At 37.0% G+C, this 19,167-nt stretch overlaps 1 protein-coding gene across 4 annotated transcripts in view; it reads left to right on the top strand.

The window, feature by feature from the left end:
- Positions 1-12,530: 12,530 nt before the first annotated feature.
- The window catches only part of LOC5564140 (echinoderm microtubule-associated protein-like 2), a 97,668-nt gene continuing 91,031 nt past the window's right edge, over positions 12,531-19,167 (top strand). For 3 of the 4 annotated variants that reach the window (XM_021855609.1, XM_021855608.1, XM_021855605.1), the window contains exon 1: positions 12,531-13,139. The gene's annotated coding sequence lies outside the window, so the exon portion shown is untranslated. The remainder of the gene's footprint in view (positions 13,140-19,167) is intronic. The other variant, XM_021855611.1, reaches the window with a different exon arrangement.

Raw genomic sequence — 19,167 nt, 5'->3', positions numbered from 1 at the left:
TCGAACACTTTCAATAGCGTTGCTCACCTGTTTGACTTCAACATGCCTGTCTCTGCAGTACAGCAACGATTTTCGTCGCATTTCCGAACTAATCAAGCTGACCAGTAATTTGTTTTGTATGTGTACTAAGTTAGTTTTGTGTTTTACACTGTAGTTGTTTATTGTTTTAGTTCATTCGTGTTTACTCCAATGCAGATTTTTTTATATACTTCATTAAGACATAAGTCAGATGGAGATTGTTATTAATAAATAAATAAATAATTTCTGATACCCTCAAGTGGTCTTCTACGAAATTTCAAAAAATGTTGTACGTAACTCGTTGTTGAACTCGATTTTTACAGCACTCGTTGTAATTGTCCTACTCGGCAAGCCTCGTACGATTTTATATGTAACGAAATTACTAAAATGTTATTTATGTAACAATTAGGGTAAATCGTCAATTGTTGAACAGTCTAGTTGCTTGTCGAATGATTCACAGACCTTGCTTTTCTTATGGGGTGCCCGAACAATTAACGTGAAATTAGATTGTTCAGTAATTGGCGACTCACGCAAGATTAATTTCAATCGCGAATCGTATATTTATCCAACAAGACTTGCCGAGTTGGATAAATATGACAACCGCTGAAAAAAGTCAAGTTTGGTGACGAATTGAATGCAATAGTTTTTATCACAGAAAATAAATGTTCTGTTATTTCTATAGCCGTCGTCGTTGGGTCTAGGGATTGACCAAACTATAAGCTGAACTATCTCAGTACATATTGAAACTATTGATGTAAAGTTTCGACGAAAGTATTTTTTCGTAATTGATATTTGCATGCTAGTTTTATGGGGACACGGGAGACCGTGTTATTTTCCCTATCTTTCGTCTCACTCTAACAATAATCATCAAAACTTTGTGGAAGCAAATCTCCAGTTTTAGTGAACCGATGAAGCTGAAAATTTATCGGGTTGTGCACTACATATATAGAATCATAGTGATACATTTTCGCATTGATATATGGAATGGTTCTTGGGATTTGCTTTTTGAAATAGATAGGGTGATTATGATGACGTCCCATGCGGCCTTATGTGGGAGCAATTTCTTTTAATTTTCCATCAGTATGAAATCGTTGTTACATTCTTCTGGCTGGACATAACAGGAGCGGCTCGAATGAAGTAGGTACATTTGCATTGGATTTCGATTACGATACACAGAAAATACTATTTTTATTTAAACCGAAATTTTGATGTGAATTTAATCAACAGGAAGGGTTACAGTTTTGATCTACATTTTGATTTACATTTCGGAGTCCTAGCAGACTCGGAGAAAAAAGTTCTTTTGATAATTATTAGACATTTAGAGTTATGAAATATGTGGCAAAGAACATATATAACCACAAGAGCGATAAGTAAAAACCCGAAACACGCAATAAGAGAAACTTATAGTATTGAAAGGTACACCGCAAGTTTGTAATTTTTGGACAGATATCGGAACATGATTTTTTGTTGAAAATACTTTGATTTCCATGAAAAGTTCATAAATATATTTCGTACGCATAACATGAATGTCTCTATTATTCCACATTTTTACCACATTGAAATAGATTACGCAAAGGAAAATCAATGGAAAAATGTTACGAATCTCATGGCAAAGGTGTGCACGATGTTCAGTCAACAATGAAATAGAACGTACAAATAACTTTCACACATGGTACAATAATTCTGAAGCATATACATTGTGTTGCACAAGTTATTACAACAACATTAAACTAATTTAACATGACATTCACCAGTGATGTGCAGAGAAAACGACGATCCTATCACATGTGATTGTATGTTTGCGGGGCAATTTCTCGTGATACAAAAACGGCGCCTACTCCGATCTTCAATGCACGCCTATGATCCATGGATACCTGTGTTGACAAGTACACTTTACATGGTTGCTAGGATTGCTCATCACAACATGAGCATTCGAAATATATTCTTTCTGAATGGAGCTTTTAACATCCCTAACTCCCATACAACTACATACACTTGATGCGTACTCTGTTTCTCTCGTGGAAGCAACGTCGCAAAGGGCTCATAAGTAAGTTGCGCCAATACCAGTCGGTTCACATAATGATATAGTATTTCCCCGTAATATGCGTATGCTCAACTGAAGTATTGTACCAAAGACAACGGCATTTCTTATTTTTTTATTTTCACAAATGTTGTCTGAGACCAGAATAACTAAGTATTTATTCAAGAACCAATAATACAAAAAAAAATATATTGAAGAGCTCACCTCAAATGATATAAATATGAGTTATATTTTTCAGATAAATACTTAATGAATGAATATAAATATAAATATAAATATAAATATAATAAAACAACTCGCTGTTCGTAGGTTTTCTGGGATATTGAGGGTGCTTTTGATAACGTGTCTTTCGATGCCATATTGAAAGCTGCACTGCCCATAACTGCATAACAGTCACATTCGACATTTTTGACAAATTGGAGTTAATACCAGGGAGAGTCAAAAAATCATAAATACTTTCGATCCATCTGTGAGATTGTTCTAGAAAATTCTAAAAAAATACCAAGTTGTTTTGTCACATTGGCAATTGACACATTCCACGCACATCTACGCCAAGATATCAAAAATTCAAACTCTGAAATAATTCCAAAGCTATGCAGAACATGAAAGACAATATGTTGAATTGTGGAAAAAATATAAATTTGATTGAAAATACAGTGAAAAACATACCTGAAAAATTATATAAAGTTTATATAATTTATTAGTGAGAAATTGAGGCATTAAACAACTTTTTTATAAAAGCCCTGTATCATAGTTAATTAATTGTAATATGATTGTCTTATTCGTTAACTAGAAGGGTATTAGATGGCATTGTTATGTGCGGGTTTAATTTTTTCAAACGAATTATTGGTTCTTCGAAAACGTATTTTTTTCAAATAGTCACATTATTATGGTGTCGCGTTACGATAATTGCCTTATTTTTGACATTGTAAAATAAATACTTCTTATAGAACTCTTATATTTTGGATTCTCTTCCTACTCGTCAGGATACGTGTTTCCATAAAAAAAAGATTTAAAATCGGACCATTCTTTGAAAAGTTACACTAGGTGCAAAGTTTTGGTGTCGCGTTACGTTAATTTTAACCGTAAATTTTCATGATGAAACTACAAATTTCAAAATGCTCGTTCTCAGCAATGCTACAACCGATTTTCGAAATTTTTGATTTTTGGTATATGGAATAGCTATACTACCTTTCAGCGTTGGTGCCACCCCACTAAAACCCTCCCCGTTTTTGTAAAATGTGGGTATGACCGTTTTCTCTTGTTTTTCACTCAAATCTGATCAAGTAGCTCTGGTTTTTAATGAACTCGTTGGCTAGTGACCCAAATCTTATCAGACAGGTTCCGTTTAGTGCAGGAATAGTCTCTTACATGTTGTGGAATACTTGGCTTCGATGGTAAACAACGTGGTTCTCCAGCGGATAATCCGGAATATCCGTAAAAATGGTCAGTTCATAAAAATAATGCAAGACTATTTTTTTGCAAACTCATCAGAACTCCTTATTATAAAACGAAATAGATTATTTGAATTGTTTATGGATCTAGGTGGTCACAATAATGGCCTCTGAAAGATCCGGAACATCCGTAAAAATGGTTATTTCGTGAAAATCATTCTAGATCACTGCGTTTTTTTTTTTTTTTCAATACATATCATAAATCAATTACTAAACATAACGGATGATTGGGATTGTTCTTGGATATATGTGGCCACAATAAAGCTCTTAAGAGGATCTGGAGCCACCGTAAAATATGGTCACCTCGTAAAATTCAACTTAGACACGTAGTTATTTTTTTTTTTTTCAAATCTTCTGGATGTCTTGCCATGACATTTATCTATGTTGACATTCATCCTTTACGTTGAATAAAAAATAAATTTGATTAATTTTGCAATAAACTTCGACGATCAAGGTGGTCTTTAATTTCAATACTAATTATGCTTCTTCTTCTTCTTCTTCCTGGCGTTACGTCCTCATTGGGACAGAGCCTGCTCCTCAGTTTAGTGTTCTTATGAGTACTTCCACAGTTATTAACTGACAGCTTTCTTTGCCAAAGTTGCCATTATTGCATTCGTATATCGTGTGGCAGGTACGATTATACTCTATGCCCAGGGAAGTCAAGGAAATTTCCATTACGAAAAGATCCTGAACCGACCGGGAATCGAACCCAGACACCTTCAGCATTAAGAAGCTTTTATGGTCGTCTACAAATTTCTGAAACAATATTCTTAAAAAAAATATTGAATCTTTTTAATAATTTTACCCATTTATCAGATCCATTAACTCCACTGTGTTATTGAAATTCGGGTAGTTCCGACAACCATAAACGTCTGCTTGTCGACTTTGCCGAAAGCATACTTTTAAAAGTACATCGTTGAAAGGTTTACATAATTTTATTTAACAATCAAATTCAATCATTCTAACATGTATCAAAGCTCAAGATTATTCGCGCCGCCATAAGAAAGCACTGTACCGTAAACATTCTTGAAAAATCACGGAAATATCTTAATATTATTGCAAAGAATTTAGTCAAATATATATGATGACCACAAGCGCCATCTACGCTTTTACAAAGCACGACATTCTCCAAAGGTTTCACAGAAACATTAAATTAATTTCAACCAGTGTCGGATCAAATTACCCCACTGTGAGGCAGAATGTCGAATGTATTAAACAAATAGCAATACTAGATAAACATTTTTTCTGAAAACTGAAAGCAACATTACCAATTTTATCAATAAAAATAAAAAATTCTTTTTGCGTAACGCGACACCATTTGCAGAACCCTGTTGGAAGATAAACGTAACGCGGCGTTCATAAAATGAAATCAATGATTTCTGCAATTATTAAATTTTTCCTTCCAGTTTGAAGTTACACTCTGATTCTTATCAATACATAGAAAGATTGCTTGGAACAAACCCGGATTGTAAAAATTATAGCAGAGCAGATAACGGCGATTATAGAGTGATGTATAAAAAAGTGCATTTCAGCGATGGTGTCGCGTTACGAAATGCAACTGCTTTTAGTTACCATATATACAGTGTTATGTTTCAAAATGAATGTCACAACATAAAGTACATTTAATATGCAAGATATAAAACCTGTTTAATCACATGGTCACAAGGCATATTTCCGAGAACAGGCCTAATTTGATAATGAAAGTCGATTCCTCGTGGTGTCGCGTTACGCTGGAATGTGTCAATTGCAACCGCATAACAGTCACATTGAGATAATACATGAGCCTCATTATGCAGTTGAAACGAAATTTCTATCAGAATTATTTTCTGACTATTCATCCAATATGCGATACGAGTTGTACAAAATTTCAGACTCAAATAAGCACTTTTGAATTCTTAGCTTTTTTTTGATATTTTAGTTTCATTCCATACTGCAATAAAATGCAAACTTGGTATCCCATTTACTCACTTTTGTCGAATGTTACAAATATGCAGTTATGGGCAGGCTGCACAAAACCATGGGCTGCCTACACTGATTACCAATTGGATTTACCATGTGCTCGAAACCGACATCTTTTCCCGACATTGCGTCAAGCTGCGATTTTGAAATAGAAAGTTTGCGAATGCCTCCAAGGGAGAGTCTTCTCACCACTTTTGTGGAATCTCGTAGCAGACACGCTATTGAGGCAACTCAACAATAGCGGTTTTCTATCTTATGGATTGCGACCTGATGCAAACGTTCGGAGTCATTCTAGATTCATAACTTTTCTGAACACCTCACATTGGCGTATGGATGTCTTATGTGGTGGCAAAAGGGCGAAATGAGAACAATACAATAACCATCAGGCCATCTTCAAATGATGTGCTTGATGGTGATATCTGGTGTGTTCACTACGACTCCCACGGCAGCGCTCGAGCCTCTTTTTGAGGTTGCATCACTATACATACATTTCAAACAAGAATTCGTGTTCTTACCGTTTATGGGTACTGGATCTACTTAGCTTAGCTTAGACTGACTACACATATCAATGGTTGCTATTCCGTGATTGACCGAATTCAGTGAAAATACGTCTGGGATTGGCCAAAATGTACTTCAGTGTTCAGAATTCAGTTCCTCTATTTATACAGGGTCAATAACGGCGCCAACCACGTCCTTGTAGTCAGGTAGGATTGGGGGAAGGAATGTTAGTGATTAATCTTTGCTATTCGGAGACCGTGTTTTCCTCTGCATCTCCACAAAGGTCACTACGAGGGATGTTTGTTAGTAGGGAGGATCGTTGGATCACAGGATTCACTTCGATAGGCGATTAAACCATGATAAACTATTATTTATGAGACATAAACATGCTTATTAATATAATGTATTCGATTGGTATGAAAAATATCCATGTAGAAGAAAATGATGTCAACACTTGAAGTGACAAACCATTCAAAAATATGTAAAACATAAATAAGAGATTATGCCGACACTCTCAGTGACGAACCATTCATAGTTTGTCGAAAAATCGTGTTTACGTCCCACCGTTGTAACGATTAAATGTGCATTCATACATATTTTACAGGTTTGAAATAAAAGCATGAAACGAGCTCACCAATTGATCCTTCATCCTCGACTGAGCAGCCACAATCCAATTTCAGCTTCACTTAACGCCTAAAGACTAACTGAGAAAGAAATCACTCTGGAAACGGGAGAAAAATAACATGCATGCAAAAGATTGCTATGATGACACGAAACAAAAACACGAACTTTTGGGCTCCCACGAAGCACTGCCCAGCAAACTGAGCGCAAGCCGAAAAAACGAAAAATAACAACAACAACGAGGCACGAAACCGACTCGTTTGCTCGGGCCATATGAAGCCAATAAGAATATATACCATAGGGGGGTCCGTAGCCTTGAGGTTACGCTTTCGCTTCATAAGCGGAAGGTCATGGATTCAATTCCCAGCCCCTCCAAAAAATAACCCGTCCAGCCACCAGAAGACGCCGCACGGAGGACCGTGCTTAGGAGGGGAGCACATCCATCCTCCGTCAGTTTCAGATGGTGACTGAGACAAACTGACCCACTTCGCAGGCAGCTAGCCTCAAACGACTCAGGAACACGGCAAAACGAACCACCGCGAGAGCAAAATGGACTATGGCTTATGGAAATCGATTGGACCAACAGCAGAGCACTCTCCTACCTGCTCGGTGTGAGAGCAAAAGAGCAGAAGAGAGTGAGAGCAGATGTAAATATAGATTAGTTAAAAATAGAACTGTATCGGTAAGGAAGATACAGATAAACTGATTCCGGCACAGTAGTGGCCAAGAGCACGGAGTGCCTCAAAAAAAAAAAAAAAAAAAAAAAAAAAAAAAAAAAAAAAAAAAGAATATATACCGAGGTGGAGAAAAGATATTTGGTGTGCGTGACATCCGTGTACGGTGCAAAATATTTCACAACTACAAGCGAGTGAGGTTCCGTAAGAAACCGTGTAAATTAGTGACGTTGTTATTTTTGTTTATGTTTTTTCTCTTCATTAATACATAGCCATTGCTTCTTTTTCCACACATTGATATAGATTCTCATTGATATTGAAGCACTCAAAAACAAAAAGAGAACGCGCAACCCAATAGGGTAAAACTGGGATTGCTTCGGACTTTCTCGATGAACTGCCCGGCAAAAAGAACGCGCAACTAGAGACGGAAAAATGACACTTGCTCGGGCTTTCTTGACGCACTGCCCGGCAAAAAGAACGCGCAACTAGAAAGGGAAAAAATGACACTTGCTCGGGCTTTCTGGACGCACTACCCGGAAAAAAGAACGCACAACCCAGGAGCTTAGCTTAGCTTAGCTTAGCTTAGACTGACTACACATATCAATGGTTGCTATTCCGTGATTGACCGAAGTCAGTGAAAATGCACAAAGAATCAACTAGAAGTTCGGCTGGGATTGGCCATAATCTTCTTCAATGTGCTTAATTCAGTGCCTCTATTTATACAGGGTCAATAACGGCGCCGGCCACGTCCTTGCAGTCAGGTGGGATTGGGGGAAGGAATGTTAGTGTGTAACCTTTGCTATTTGGAGACCGTGTTAGCCTCTGCATCTCCACAAAGGTTACTGGGAGGGATGTTTGTTAATGGGAAGGATCGTTGGGTCACAGGATTCACTTTGATAAGCGATTAGACCATGATAAATAATGATTTGTGAGATATATACATGCTTATTTGTAAATATAATATTTTCATTTGATATGAACAATTTCTATGTAGTGGAAAATTATGCCGACACTTGAGGTGACGAACCATTAAAAGTTTGTTGAACAAATACCTATATGTAACATTCCTACAGCTGTCAGGACGAAAGCATGTGTTATTATATTTTACTTATTTGAAAAGAAGCAAAAAACTCGATTGATTGGAACATCATAAAACACTCTTATTCTTATGTCGACACTTACAGTTGATCCTTTATCCTTCACTGTGCAGCCACAATCCACTCTCAGCCTCACTCGTTTGCTCGGCTATATAAAAGCACTCAGAAAAAAAAAGGCGCGCGATCCGAAAAGGAAAAAAAACTTGGCTTTCTTGACACACTGCCCAGCAGCAAGCGTCAAGGTCAAAGGATCAAAAAGCACTAACCGATCACGCCACTTTTTCACTTACTAGACCGACGCGCGACATGTTTGATCCTGCCTTCGTCGCTCGCCCCCGTAGGAGCAAGCGTCAAGGTCGAAAGATCAAACAGAACTCCAAAAAGAAGGCACTACCCAGGAGGAACAAAAATGACGCTTGCTCGGGCTTTTTCAACGCACTCCGTTAATGGGTAGGGTCGGTGTTCCCTTAGTGGACGGTCCCCTATAGTCGCACTAGTGTCTTTTTACGGCCGTTTCGCTGGTAATCGTAGCAACATAATTTTTGACATGAAGATCAGTAGCTATTTATCTAAGTACCATTGACACACAGCTCGATTTTGTTCAAAAAATGATCGAAATAAATAGTTTTGCTTAAAATTTTAGCTCCCTTGCACCTATAGTTAACCTATTGTTCCTATAGTAGCACTACTAAGAGAAACTATTTTGTTATTAAACAAAATAGTTGATAAATTAGAAACTTTTTTACATCAATCGAACGCTTTCGATCCACACTTCAAAGGAAAAATATAAAAGTTTTGTAAAAATACGGTTTTGATTTGTGTTTTGCCTATTCCGTGAGGCTAGTGCTACTATAGGAACAGAAATTAGGAATAGTGCTACTATAGGCACATGTGTTCCTATAGTGGCACAAGCGATAATAAATACAAAAACATGAAGTTTCTTATGTTTCATAATTTTTCCACAAAGCCAAGATAAAAAGCTTTCAGATGATCTAAAAATAATTCTGCAGGCTTTATTTTTCGATTTTATACGAATATTTGTTCTTAGCTATGCGGCTATTGGTACATCGACCCTACTGGATCTACTGGAGAAAAATTCAGTAAATCGTAGACCAACACATATATTTCCACTTTTGGTGAATTGGGACAAAATTGTCCTTGCTCCAAGTGATCTCACAATTGCTTGTCACTTCCTTACAGTACATTTACCACACAATTCTCTTCACGGGAAGAGTGGACGTCTGGCTATTTGGAAAGAAGTATATCAAACAATATAGTATGTTACACTGATGGCTCCCTTCTTGAAGGTAGAGCTGGTGCTGGTGTATATTCTCGTGCGCTAAGGCTGAATCAGTTTTACTCACTTCGTAGACACTGCACCGTTTTTCACGCGGAAATGTTTGCATTTTAACAGCGCGTAATGGGTAAAGTCATATATTTCTGTTTAGATAGTCAAGCTGCTCTTGCTTCTACCAACTCAATGTCGAGACTTGTTATCGCATGTCGAACTCAAATTGAGGAACGAAATTCAGTCAACTCAGTAAACTTTGTATGGGTACCTGGCAATTCTCCCATCGCTGGGAATGAATTGGCTGATGAGCTAGCTCGCAAAGGTGCATCGCATGAAGTTGTTGGCCCTGATCCAGCGATTGCAATTTCGAAGTGCTGGGTGAAGCTTCAGATCAATTCTTGGCGGCAACTCAGCACAAGCAATATTGAGATAGTTTGGAGTCGTCTGCCCATAACTGCATAACAGTCACATTCGACATTTTTGCCAAATTGGAGTTAATACCATGGAGAGTCATCAAATTATAAATACTTTCGATCTACTAACTGAAATCTATGAGATTGTTCTAGAAAATTCGAAAAAAATACCAAGTTGTTTTGTCACATTGGTAATTATAATCGCATAACAGTCACATTGAGATTATAAATGAGCCTCGTAATGTAATAGCAATGGAATTTCTTTCAGAATTATTTTCTGACTATTCACCTAGTATGCGATATGAGTTGTACAAAATATCAGCCTCAAATAATAACTTTTGAGTTCCAGGTAATTTTTTGAAATTTTAGTTTCCTCCCATACTGCTATAAAATGCACACTTGGTATTCAATTTACTCAATGCCTACTTTTGTCGAATGTTACAAATATGCAGTTATGGGCAGTCGTGTCGTCAAACAAAATTGTACATTACTGAGCCACCTCCAAGGGTGGCAAAGTATTTACCAAATCTGTCAAAGCAGAATTGCAGTCTCTTGGACAGAGCGTTGACAGGCCACTGCCGACTCAACTATCACATGGCAAATATTCAACGTGCTGAATCATTTATGTTTGATATTTGTGATTCAGATTATGGAACATTGTATTACCTGATATTTATGATGATGATATCTATCCTGTTTTTGCGCAATTACGTTTCCAATTACTTGTTTAACACTTATAGTTTGATTTGCTGCTGAAAAGGAATCACTGAAAAAATATCTCGCCGATTCGTTGCAGAAATTTACTTGCAGGAATTTCCCATGCATCAATGTAGGTCGAGAAATTACTTGTCAGCAACGAATCAGGCTTATTATGATAAAGTGAGTTCAGAAGCCTGAATCTTCAGGGCATTCTGTTATTCTTAACCCTCTGTGGTAATGAACTATAGGTTCTCTTTACGCTCATGCGTTTTGCATTGCCTTTTTTAGGGCGCTGTTTGAACCCATTGTGATAGGAAGCTACATGCTCTCATTTCGCTTATGAGATTTTCCCTCTGCAAGGGACCCCACCCCTATTTCTTCCCATATTTCCCATCCCTTTTCTTTCCCACCGGATAGAAGAATATGAAAATGGCTCAAATATGGCGATTGCACAAATCTCCCAATTGACGGGAACATGCCTTCGGAGCTGGCACATTTCAGACTATTTGATTTATAGCACAGACAAACAGACGTAACACTGACGAAATTTCCATCGACCACTCATGATGATCATTTCAAATTCGCTATGTTACAAATCTCACAACCAGAGGCGCGCGCTTCGTTTTTCTTCGCGTTTGATGTTTTTTGCAATTTCTCATCGTAATAGGCTGTTTTTCATCACGCCAATCTGTCATGAAACGGCCTACTTTCCTGCACTGAAGTATGGAGTGCGGGAATAGTCATTACCTAACTGAAACCAGTGCTGTAATGATTCATTACGCAACGCTTTCTCATTACGCAACTGTTTTGAGTTGCGTAATGAATCATTACCCAACATTTTTTCAGAAATTGTAAAATAAAGGTGAATGCATTCTGATATAATTTCTGATACCCTCAAGTGGTCTTCTACGAAGATGCAAAAAATGTTGTACGTAACTCGTAGCAGAACTCGATTTTTGCAGCACTCGTCGTAATTATCCTACTCGGCAAGCCTCGTAGGATAAATTTACGACTCGTGCTGTAAAAATCATCATTCTGCAACTTGTTCCGTAAACTACTATTACACTACCGCCATCTGCTGGTCTTGTTGCACGAAACACCTTTTCGTGCAACATGCTCACTAGATGCTGATGGTGTAAACTGGGCGATGGATTTTGAAGATATTTGTTCTAAGTGTTACGTCTGGTTGTCTGTGTTTATAGTTTCAATAACATTGGGAGCTTAAATAACTATGGTACAAATAAGTAGGTTTTCCCATAAAAAAATCTCATCTGGACGATTCAACCCTATTACGTAAATCTGGTCTTGTTATCTATCAAGAAGGAATTCATTAATCAGTAACTATCATCTCAGATTCGTTAGATTCGAAGGAAATCTGTACGCGATCGAGTACGTCAACACTACCTGCAAACGTGAGCATAAAGCCACAACGAACTCCGCCGCACACCTTCTCAGGCATCGTTAATGGATAAGGTACTCAAACGGACGGAAGAGGGCATGAATGAACGAGTCGCGTCGGCGAGTGCTTTCCTGACTCTTATGTATCCAGTCGACCGTACGCATCAAGTTAGCCGTGCGTGCATTTTGTCGTTTTTATGCTGCGAACGCAGTCAGCAAGAAACGTCGCGCTTGTCGAACAGAGGTTCTGTAGAAGTTTCCGAGTGAGAACTTGTGAGGAGGATGTCGCACATCCGCTTCTGAAACGGTACGAATCAAAAGTAATAAAATTGTTACTCGTGAGCAGCTTATCAAGCTTGATCATCGTTCGGAGAAGACACCATCAGTGATCGTGTTGTTGTTGTTAATAGCATTGTTTACGCAAATAATTAAGCAAATGTTGCGGTTTATTTTGCGTCGACTCGTTTGAATTGAGTAAGCGCGATTCGATAGAACCGTGCGGTGTTTGTGAGCTTTGTAAATAAATATATTTAGTGTTTATGCGGCGAGTCTTCGATTGGCTTCGGCCACAGCGTTATTGCTGTTTTATTATTTTAGTGACTGCGGCAAGCCGCTTTTTCGTGGCTGTGGTGGTGAAATAGGTAGTGTTGCCTGGTGGATACAAGTTTGTACTGCTCTCGAGAGAACGCAACAGAAGCAGCAGCAGCAGCCTTTTGGTAGTGGCTGATGCCCTTTGGGCACATTATTTATGGAGCTGTAGTCATGTGTTGTGGCCGTTGGGTGTCAGTATTCGATATTTTTGAATGCTATTCTGTTCGGTGGAAGTGTGTTGTATGATTTAGCAATTTTTGTTTTGAGTGACCATCAGTGTGTTGCGGAAGACCATGACCGATGGTGATCCTTGAAGCTCCTTTTTCGGATTGTCGTTTTATAAGACCATCATTAATAAAACGAGATACATGAATGATGCCGATAAGTGAGTATTTCGTTATTCTAAATATGATACTATTATTGCTTTTAATGGTGTGTTTTTTATAGAGACCAAAAAGGAAACTTGTATTACAATGTTTACCACTCTTAGGAATCGATCCTATAACACTTCCCCGAATACCATTACCCCGAAAACCATCACCCCGAAAGTCAATACCCCGAATGGTCAAGTACCCCGAAAACCAATACCCCGAAATCCATTACCCCGAATAGTCCGTTACCCCGAATACCATTTCCCCGAATGGACCATAACCCCGAATTTTCTCGCCCCGAAAAATTCAAAATGAAGATTCGACAAATCAACACCATACATTTTTTTTGACAATTAGTTGATGTTAAGCACGTCTTCTCTTGTTCGTTGGAGGTCATTGTCTATCAAATTGTCGCTAATGTATATGACAAAATAAATCTAGAGATTCGGAAGTAGAAAACTCCTCATCTATATGACGAAGTGTTCCCTACTTCAAAATATACTCTACTCAATGATATTAAATATCGGTACTAGCCTGGAAGCCGCTAATGAAATACAATTTACTACTTGATTTTTTTTTGAATTCGTGTTCTTGTTATCAAAGATTTATTCTTCTTTTAAGCAACAGCTATTCTTTAAGGGTCAAGTGAGAATCAAAATCTCACTCACAGGCGTGCACTGAATTTTGTGAGGATGGCTGTGTTCATTTTTCGAACTGCTCATAAGGGGTCATGCACAAATTACGTCACGCTCCAAGGGGGGGGAGGGGGTTAAGCCAAGCGTGACAAGCCTTACAAAATTTTGGAAGGACTCATACAAAACACATGACAAAGGGGGGTGGAGGGGGTCGAAAAAGTCGAAATTTAGCGTGACATAATTTGTGTACCATCCCTAATGCTGGTACTGATTTCGTTTTCACATGTTAATGTTAGAGACCTCTACCGCCCTCTTTCAAAAGCGTTATATCAATTGATGATCAACATAGTCTGGAATGGCATTAGACTATTATACTGACAACTATTTAAAAAATGCATCGCTAAAGAACAGCCGATGATAAAAGAAGAAAAAATCATTGATGAAAACGTTAAAAACTATGATGTCGATAATCACTTTACAAGTGCAACTTTTGAAAAAATAGCCGGTAATTAAAAGAAGGACAATTCTCTTGTTGGAAGTTGTAATACCTACAAGATGTAATACAGACAAGTAATGCAGCAGCTTATTTTCAAGGTCGCCCGTCTTATGTCACTGTCATCTTTGAATTTCGCTCAAGACAATTGTGCCAGTCGATTTTTTTTGGCGGCTGTCGCTCAAACTTTAACTAAAACAGTACAACTCGAAAGAACAGCCTATAACTCAAAGAAGGGAAAATCATTGGTTAAAACGTTCACTCTGACATTATACAACCTCGAAAGGACAGCCGATGATTGTAAGAATATAAAATTACTGATAGAAATGTTAGTAGTTATTACGCCGACAATTATTTTAACACTGCCAGGAAAACCTCGCTTGTCGTACATAGAATGAGAAAGCTGGAATCTTAGGCTCAAATTCGCGAGCGTCTTTGAAGAATTTCTTGATGTGCATCACTGACTTACGGGGAAGTGTCGCATTCGGGGAACTGGTTTTCGGGGTAATTTGCCATTCGGGGTAATGGTTTTCGGGGTAATGTGTCATTCGGGGTAACGATGCATTCGGGGTAATGGTTTTCGGGGTACTGGTTTTCGGGGAGATGGTTTTCGGGGTAATGGTATTCGGGGAAGTGTTATAGGACCTTAGGAATCATAGAAAAGGAATACGGTTTTCGCAAAAAAAAAACAAAAAAATGCTCTACTAACAATGGAATAACAAGCACTTCACCTTTTACAGTATTTAAAAGTGAGCATTACCAAACTTTCCAAATTGAAAATCATTCGTTGTATAACTATGAATTTTGCTAAATGAATGGCTTACGATACTTTGAGTAATAATCTAATAAAACGATTTTGTTTAGATTTCAAAAAAATATTGATGCTAAATAATTATGAATTAATAAGATAAATTATAATTCATAAAAATTCTGAAAAAAGAAATATCTGATCTAACATTGGTTGTAGACTTAGCCTGCAAGTCGGTTCAGCTGAATAATTTAAAGTTAAATGAAATACTCGTCTGATACGCAATTAGATCGTTCATCGCTCGCTCGACCTTAGAACATTTTTTAACTAAATACCCTACACGCTAAGATCAGTTCACCCATAAATAGGCAATTGATTCACCCATTTATGAGTTTTTCATATTAAACCCATAATATAGGTAAAATTAACCAATAAAAATTGGTAAAGTTCACTCATATTATGAGTAAAGTCACTTTACCCAAATATGGGTAATCTCATGTACCCATATTTGAGGAAAAATTAAACATCAACAATAATCGGCGTGATGATATCCGGTTGCTGTCTTTAAAAATATTTGTGCAATAACTATTTAGCTAAGGTAAGTAGATATGTTTGCAAAAAACAGAAATATACATAGAAAAATTAGTACTTTTGTATTATTATCTGTTTCAGTTCACATTGGCGATATATGCTGGATCGTAGATTTTTTTCCTTTTGCCTTCTGGAGATCAACGGATGCAGAAGTTGATTTTTGAATCACTCAACTGTAGCAGCCTTTTACAACCAACAGCGGTTAATGTGTGTCCAGAAGACATGTTATTTTTCCTAATCTTGTTTATGATTAACCACACTATTCTAATATAATATTCTATAAAATCAGTATAAAAAGAATGATTGTAACAATTTCATTTAATTTTATCAATATAATTATTGAAAATCAACAGAGGAAAGTAAAATAAGGTACTCATATTTGGGTACTTTTCCAATAATTTTGCTCACAATATTATACCCATTTATGGGTTTTGGGACTTAACCTATTCATGGGTAAAACCCACTTTACCCATAAAATGAGTGTGTGCACTTTTTACCGATTATGGGTAAACTTTACCCATATTTGGGTAGACTGATCTTAGCGTGTAGGTAAGGTTACCACTACTTCTTTTTTTTCTTTTGCCGATATTCTACGATTGATATGATCGATTCTAGTAAACACGGTAACTTCCGATAACTTTGATTTGGATCACTTTCCTGTGACTTTTCAAATTTTCTGTTAAGCATTTTCGGGATGGATATGAAACTTCTATCGATCTGGATGTCAATTTGGAAAATAAATTGTGTATTTACAACCCGAGCAACACACATGTTATAATTGTGTATTATTAACTCATATATGACTAGTTTTGGTCATATATCATTTGATAATACACAATTATAACATGTGTGTTGCTGGGGAATACTCATTAGAGTTTGTCAATTTCTTGAAGCACTGAAATGTGAAATGAAATATGACTATGATATTATAGAAAACCATTACATGCTCTTGAGTTCTCTCTTGAAACGTCAGGATTGGACAATTACAACAAAGACGCAATAAAAACCTCCAAGTCCCTTGCAGTTGCCCGAAATTTTATGGCACATAAAACAGATCTATTTTATGGCACATAAAATAAATCTAGAGCAAAATCTAGAATGCCGTGAAAGGTGTAGTGCGATCTGCAGATGGTACTCATGGGTACCTTTTGCAGTACCAAGGGATGAACCGCTCTTAACGTATTACGTAAGACAATTTTGAAGGTTTTTCAATTCCCCCTCCTTTCACAGTAAGATTTTTTGTATGAAAATTAAAAATAATTTGTATGACGCGTAAGAAATCTGAAACTCCGCCTCCCTCCATAACCTTTTACGTAATTAATGGACAGCCCCCAAAGGACCAAATGCAGTACTAGAAGTGGTACCCAGTCTGAACCAAGTGGGACGAACCTGATAACAACGTACACACAATTAAGCTATAATGAATATGGTATTTGTAATTTCTGCAAAAATTAAATCATTTTAACAGTTGAGTTTTCAAACAAAACTGTGGAAAAAAAGCATAAACATAAATGAAAAGCCCAAAAACTTGCTGAGCTCTTTCAGTGTGCTCAAAATTTAAATGGAGATCTCACTGATCCACCAAAGAAATGAGATTTCTCTCGAATTGGCAGCAATTTTATTCAAAAGAACGTTTTCGACATTCTTGGTAGAATGGATGAAGTGAGAACTATTATTAGGAATAGAAGTATATGAAATAATGGAATTTTCTACATTCTCATAAAAAAAACTTCCATATAAAATCCTATCATTCATGTTTATTACTTTCAGTTGGCATATTCTTCTGGAAAATGTAAAAATTCAATAGTTGCACTAGACAAAATGCTCTTAGATATCGGCCAAACTATTGACAGTAAATTTCTGGAAAAGTTTTTTTTGAACAGAATAGAATCAATTCATTTTTTTGTCGACGAACAGTTCGGAAAAGGACATGGCCATTCGACAACTCACCGTTTTCACCTGTAACAAATTTATTTCTTCCCAATAAATTCAAAACTTAATGAACCGAGTATAGATACATAGTAAGAAAACAGCATTGGCATATTATTGATTTTCGTTTTGCATCCATTACTTTTGGTTGTTTAACAATGTCTGATTTTGTCCCAAAAATTGAGATGCTTCAATAAGTAAAAAATATTCCAAAATTGTTTAGTCGTTCTGCGACGGTAATTTTGATGTTGATGACCAACCTCGTGACGGAGGGCTGAAAACGTTTGAAGGCATTGTTCGATAAGGATCAATGCCAAACGCAAAACGAACTTGCTTCAACACCAGAACTAACAATCAAGCTACGATTGCATGCGATGGGAATGTTTGGAAAGCAAGAAACTTGAATCTAAGATACGCAGCAATAAATGTCATCTAACTTCAAATTTACAAAAAAGTACCTGAAGATCGTATTTGGAGTCTTTTGTGTCTACGACCTTCAGGTTTTTTTCAAAACACCGTCGGTTGGTTCAAGCCATAATAGACATGACAACTCTGGTTGCGAAAAGAAAACTTTAAAAAAATATTTTAACATTAACATTATGTAGGACTCTCATCAATTGTAGGTCACTTTTTCAAATCGACGTAAGTAACTTTCAAATAGTTTGGAGAAAAATAATTGAGAAGGACTAAAATATTATTTCTAAATGTATTTCAAAATAAATCAACATTTTTTTCATTTTTCTTCACGTGTATCCTCAAATCATGCAAGTAGCACGTGCCCAAAATCATTTTTCTACTAAAACTTCATGACAAAATGGTACATCGTTTTGTTCAAGTACTTACGACGTTTTTGTACCAGTGGACGATTGACTCAAGTAGTGTTTTGTTTTAGTTCGTGGTTAAGTAATTTTGTCCCTCCATACAACAGAGCCGTGAAAGTAGGGGTTAGGTTGCGAAAGTTTAAAAGCTTACTTTCGTCGTTTTGTAATTCCGAAAATTGAACTTACGGTTGAGTTTTCAATTTCGGGAAAAATTTCTTTAGAAGTATTTCGGCACACAGCAAAATTTATGACTAACAGAAAGTTTTTGAAAGGCACTCAGAATTTGACCTAAAATTGAATAAGCGGAACAAACACTTTTTTGTGAACCACCCTGATTGAATATTACATATCAAACGTATGCAATAATAAGAGCGTAAGTCGCATTCATCGATCCTCTCTTCTGGTAAAAAAAACGTGACAAGATACAGGTGTGTTATCATTTTTTTCACTTCAGACCGCTTGGCAGCGATGCAATCTTGCGTCCTGAGGAGACCTAATGCTGACAAACTTGCGTCTTGTCACCATTATTCACAGAAAAGAGGATCATACGACTTACGCCCTTATTCTAGCACACGCTTGATATGACATCCCTACACGAAGACGGGATTCAACTCAGTTTTGGGTTTATTCTAAGCAGTTCCATAGTTGTGCCCAATTACTCAATTTTGGCTCAAATTCTAAGGTCCTTACTAGATAGTTCTGGATCCTGATGATCAATAAGGGTGGCATAATTGGCAAAGTCACTCAGTAGATCAAGGGCTGTCATTAATTGAGCCTATAGATATATGCAAATCATTAATTTAATGCTGTGGCAAAATTTCGAAT

Source organism: Aedes aegypti, chromosome 3 (genome assembly GCF_002204515.2).
Source record: "Aedes aegypti strain LVP_AGWG chromosome 3, AaegL5.0 Primary Assembly, whole genome shotgun sequence".
In the NCBI taxonomy this organism is placed as follows: Eukaryota; Metazoa; Arthropoda; class Insecta; order Diptera; family Culicidae; genus Aedes; species Aedes aegypti.
The sequence above is the reverse complement of the archived record's forward strand: the minus strand, read 5'-3'. Positions and strand labels throughout refer to the sequence as shown.